Source organism: Arachis hypogaea, chromosome 6, assembly GCF_003086295.3.
Source record: "Arachis hypogaea cultivar Tifrunner chromosome 6, arahy.Tifrunner.gnm2.J5K5, whole genome shotgun sequence".
Classification (NCBI taxonomy): Eukaryota; Viridiplantae; Streptophyta; class Magnoliopsida; order Fabales; family Fabaceae; genus Arachis; species Arachis hypogaea.
The window spans coordinates 66,531,699-66,537,625 of record NC_092041.1 but is presented as its reverse complement, the minus strand read 5'-3'; the positions used below and the strand labels follow the sequence as shown (position 1 = coordinate 66,537,625).

At 41.3% G+C, this 5,927-nt stretch overlaps 1 non-coding gene across 1 annotated transcript; it reads left to right on the top strand.

Annotated features, from left to right (window-relative positions):
* The first annotated feature begins 4,254 nt into the window (after positions 1–4,254).
* On the top strand, positions 4,255–4,358 carry LOC112700017 (small nucleolar RNA R71). Its single transcript, XR_003152943.1, has one exon. It is a non-coding gene; the product is annotated as a small nucleolar RNA R71 (small nucleolar RNA).
* Positions 4,359–5,927: the final 1,569 nt, after the last annotated feature.

Below are 5,927 nucleotides of genomic sequence, written 5' to 3'. Positions count from 1 at the left end.
ACGCTTTTAAAAGCGTGGCCCATGACCAAATTAATGAAAAATAGGCAATCAGCACACATTGCCCTGCTCTTGCCAAGGGCAGGGCAGAATCATGATGCAAAGTGAGGTTGGAAGCAAGAATTTTCGCTAAGGTAAAATCTGGGCGCTCACAGCATGACCATACCTCCTTCAAAGGGCTATAACTTGAGCTACAGACGTCCAATTGATGTGCTTCTAGTTGCGTTGGAAAGCTGACATTCAAAGCTTTCCAACAATATATAGCAATCCATATTTGGCGTAAAATTGAGGCAGAAACGAAAGGCATCTTTAAGGGTAAAAAATAAGCGAAAATAAACCAAAGTGCTTCCACCAAGGCTCGAAGCTGGAACCTCACTCCAAAACAAAGTAGCGCTCAATTTTCTGCCCTGCCATCTTGGAGAGCAGGGCAATGTCGTGCTCTTCATGGAAAATCAAGGAAAATTGCTCCCCCAATTGCTTGCCACAAGAATCGAACACGGCACCATGAGGAAGCAAGAAATTAGGCCTTACTTTGGTGCCAAGAAAACCAAGGAAAAGAAGTAGCGTGTGCATCCACCAAGTTTCGAAATTGGAACTTCACTTTTGGAAACACTGCCCTGCCCTCCGCGAGGGCAGGGCAGCATTTTGTGGTGCACGGCCAGCGAACAGAATCTGGCGCACCAAGGGGGTCTCGGCAGCATCAGCACGCACGGGCAGCAGAATCTGGCGCACCAAAAAACTCTGCCCTGCCCTCCAGCATCCTGCAGCACCAACACGCACGCACCAAGGGACGCATGCACCATTTTCTGCCCTGCCCTCCACAAGGGCAGGGCAGCCTCCTGGGAGCAACATATGGGCCAAAATTCAATTTAATTCAATTCCTCACCAAATTGAATCAAAGCCAACCAAACCCATTTCTCCTCAAATCCAAAGCAAGCAAAGCCCACATCATCACTCAAAGGCACATGGATCAATTAAATTAGGATTTTCATTTTTGTAATTTGTTTTAATTTCATTTTCATTTTTTATTTTGTAAAGCCTATATAAAGGCATCAATTAGAGCTCGGAAGGGAGGTTGGCTCCATTAGGGAGTAGTAGATAGCTCTCTCTTTTAATTTTCCTTTCTGCTTAAATTTTGGATCAAGAATTGAAGGAATTCTGTTTCAATTCTCCATCTGAAATTCATTTGTGTTCTTCTGCATAATTGAGGAAATTGAGAAATTGGATCTGAAGTTTCTTTTACTACTTTCATCTTTCTTCTCTTCTGCAAGTTGTCTTCTACTTTGATCAAGGAAGGAATTGAGATCTAGACTTGTTTTCTAGTTTCTATGATTTCCTGAGATTTTCAATTTTATTCTGCACTTAAGCTGAACTTAATTTCTGTTTGCTCCTTCAAGAAATTTTGCCTTGCTGTTTACATCTGCTACTTTTATTTCATCTGCATTTTTACCTTTCTGTTTCTATTGCTTCTAATTTACTTTCAAGCACTTTAATCTCCCTGCAATTGTTCTAAGCTTGGATCTAATGCTTTTATTTAATTTCCAGCACCCCAGCCCCCTTTACATTTGATGCAATTTACAATTCTTGCAATTTAAGTTTCAGCTATTTTACTTTCTTGTTCTTTAAGTTACTTGCAATTTTACTTTCTGCACTTTAATTTTCCTTGCTATTTACTTTCTGTTGGCTACACTTCATCCAAATTCACTTCAATGTTAGCTTGACTAAACTAATCACCCACTAAAATTGCTTGATCCATCAATCCCTGTGGGATCGACCTCACTTTAAGTGAGTTATTACTACTTGATGCGACCCGGTATACTTGCCAGTTGGATTTGTGTGTTGGAAATTTGTTTTTCCACAAAAACACCATCAGTAGGTGGGGTGTATGGGGAAGAGTGGATAGATGTGAGTGGTGAATGAAAAATAGAAGGGATGACCATGAATGGAGAGAGAGATTGAGGTGATTGGTGAAGGGTTTTTGGGAAAGTGTGTTATAGGATTATTAGGAGGTAAGGTGAGAATATGTTAGGTGGGGATCCTGTGGGGTCCACAGATCTTGAGATGATCCTGTGGGGTCCACAGATCCTGAGGTGTCAAGGATTTACATCCCTGCACCAATTAGGCATGTAAAACGCCTTAGCATACCATTCTGGCGTTTAAACACCGAAGTGGTGCACGTTCTGGGCGTTCAACGCCCATGTGTAGCATGTTTCTGGCGTTGAACGCCAGTTCCATGCTTGTTACTGGCGTTCAGCGCCAGCTTTCCTCAGGGCATATTCTTGGCATTCAAACGCCAGGATGTTGCTTGTTTCTGGCGTTCAGCGCCAGATCCATGCTCTGTTCTGGCGTTGAACGCCAGCCAGATGCTCCTTACTGGCGTTTAAACGCCAGTAAGTCCTTCCTCTAGGGTGTGATTTTTCTTCTGCTATTTTTGATTCTATTTTTAATTTTAGTATTTTTTTTCATGACTCCACATGATCATGAACCTAATAAAACACAAAATAACAATAAAATAAAAATAAAATTAGATAAATAAAGATTGGGTTGCCTCCCAACAAGTGCTTCTTTAATGTCAATAGCTTGACAGTGGGCTCTCTTGGAGCCACAAAGGTGATCAGGTCAATATTGTGAACTCCCAACACCAAACTTAGAGTTTGGACATGGGGGTTCAACACCAAACTTAGAGTTTGATTGTGGGGGCTTTGTTTGACTCTGATTTGAGAGAAGCTTTTCATGCTTCCTCTCCATGGTTGCGGAGGAAGATCCTTGAAGTTTAAACATAAGGTAGTCCCCATTCAATTGAAGGACTAGCTCTCCTCTGTTAACATCAATCACAGCTCCTGCTATGGCTAGGAAAGGTCTCCTAAGGATGATGCATTCATCATCCTCCTTCCTAGTGTCTAAGATTATGAAATTAGCAGGGATGTAAAGGCCTTCAACCTTTACCAACACGTCCTCTACTAATCCATAAGCTTGTCTTACTGACTTATCTGCCATTTGTAATGAGAATATGGCAGGATGTACCTCAATGATCCCTAGTTTCTCCATTACAGAGAGTGGCATAAGATTTATGCTTAACCCTAGGTCACACAGAGCTTTTTCAAAGGTCATGGTGCCTATGGTATTAAGAATTTCCTAGGATCTTGTTTCTTTTGAGGTAGAGTTTGCTGAACCCATGTATCAAGTTCACTAATGAGCAAGGGAGGTTCACCTTCCCAAGTCTCATTACCAAATAACTTGGCATTCAGTTTCATGATGGCTCCTAGATATTGAGCAACTTGCTTTCCAATCACATCTTCATCTTCTTCTGTGGAAGAATAGTCTTCAAAGCTCATGAATGGCAAAAGGAGATTTAATGGAATCTCTATGGTCTCTATATGAGCCTCAGATTCCTTTAGGTCCTCAATAGGGAACTCTTTCTTGTTTGAGAGACGTCCCAGGAGGTCTTCCTCACTAGGATTTTCGTCCTTCTCCTCCCTTGTGCATTCGGCCATATTGATTACATCAATGGCCTTGCACTCTCCTTTTGGAATTTCTTTTGTATTGCTTGGGAGAATACTAGGAGGAGTCTCAATGACTTTCTTACTCAGCTGGCCCACTTGTGCCTCCAAATTTCTGATGGAGGACCTTGTTTTACTCATGAAACTTAAGGTGGCCTTTGACAGATCAGAGACTAAATTTGCTAAATTAGAGGGGCTATGCTCAGAATTCTCTGTCTGTTTCTGAGAAGATGATGGAAAAGGATTGATATTGCTTAGCCTGTTTCTTCCACCATTATTAAAGCCTTGTTGAGGCTTTTGTTGATCTTTCCATGAGAAATTTGGATGATTTCTCCATGATGAATTATAGGTGTTCCCATAAGGTTCACCCATGTAATTTACCTCTGCTATTGTAGGGTTCTCAGGATCATAAGCTTCTTCAGAAGCTGCCTCTTTAGTACTGTTGGATGTATTTTGCCATCCATTCAGACTTTGAGAGATCATGTTGACTTGCTGAGTCAACACTTTGTTCTGAGCCAATATGGCATTCAGAGCATCAATTTCAAGTACTCCCTTCCTCTGAGGCGTCCCATTATTCACGGAATTCTTCTCAGAAGTGTACATGAATTGGTTATTTGCAACCATGTCAATAAGTTCTTGAGCTTCTGTAGGCGTTTTCTTTAGGTGAATGGATCCACCTGCAGAATGGTCCAATGACATCTTAGAAAACTCAGATAGACCATAATAGAATATATCTAATATGGTCCATTCTGAAAACATGTCAGAAGGACACTTTTTGGTCATCTGCTTGTATCTTTCCCAAGCTTCATAGAGGGATTCACCATCTTTTTGCTTGAAGGTTTGAACATCCACTCTAAACTTGCTCAGCTTTTGAGGAGGAAATAATTTATCCAGGAAGGCCGTGACCAGCTTATCCCAGGAGTCCAGGCTATCTTTAGGTTGTTGATGTGTGGAAAACGATCCAACACAAAACTTACCGGCAAGTGTACCGGGTCGCATCAAGTAATAATAACTCACATGAGTGAGGTCGATCCCATAGGGATTGAAGGATTGAGCAATTTTAGTTTAGTGGTTGATTTAGTCAAGCGAATCAAGTATTGGTTGAATGATTTTGTATCCAGCAGTAAGTAAATAGCAGAAAATGTAAAGGGAGAGGGATGAATTGCAGAAATTAAAGAGAACTGAAAGTAAAGGTGCTGAATCTTAAAGAACAAGAAATTAAATGACTGAAACTTAAAGTGCAAGGAATGTAAATTGCAGTAACTTAAAGTGCAAGAAATATAAATTGCTTAAATGGAATAAGGGATTTGAGGACTGGGATTTCAGAATTTAAGCAAGGAAAATTAACTTGCAGCAATTAACAAAGCAAGAGATGAATTGAAATTGTCTAGATCTCAAACAGAAATGGAAATGTGATTGCAGCAGTGGTTCAACAGAAGAACTGGTGGACGAAATTGTGATCACTATTCTTTGATGTGCATTCACTGTAAAATTGTGGACTTTAGGTATTTGGCACGAGTGGACACAACTCCGTTCAACTAACCAGCAAGTGTACTGGGTCGTCCAAGTAATAAACCTTACGTGAGTAAGGGTCAATCCCACAGAGATTGTTGGTATGAAGCAAGCTATGGTCACCTTGTAAATCTCAGTTAGGCAGATTAAATTGGTTCATGGGTTTTCGAAAATAGAAATAAGAAAATAAATAATAAAAGGGATAGAATACTTATGCAGATTCATTGGTAGGAATTTCAGATAAGCATATGGAGATATTGTATGGCTCAAGGACGCCTGCTCTTCCACTGCTTCAACTCAATCCTTCTTACTCCTTTCCATGGCAAGCTGTGTATAGGGGTTCACCATCAGCGGTGGCTACTTTCAATCCTCTCGGGAAAATGATCCTATGCTGCTGTCACTCGCATGGCTAATCGTCTGGAGGCATCACCCATGGTTGATGGCTACATCCCATCCTCGCAGTGAAAACTACGCTCACGCGCTCTGTCACAGCACGGCTAATCACTGGTTGGTTCCCGCGCCTACTGGAATAGAATCCCTTGATTCTTTTGCGTCTGTCACTAACGCCCAGCACTTGCGAGTTTGAAGCACGTCACAGTCATTCATTACCGAAATCCTACTCGGAATACCACAGACAAGGTGAGACTTTCCGGATTCCCAGGATCCTACTCGGAATACCACAGACAAGGTGAGACTTTCCGGATCCTCATAAATGCCGCCATCTATCTAGCTTATACCACGAAGATTCTGTTGGGGAATCTAAGAGATACACATTCAAGCTCTGTTGCATGTAGAACGGAAGTGGTTGTCAATCACGTGCGTTCATAAGTGAGAATGATAATGATCGTCACTTTCATCATTACATTCATCATGTTCTTGGGTACGAATGAATATCTTGGAATAAGAATAAGAGAGATT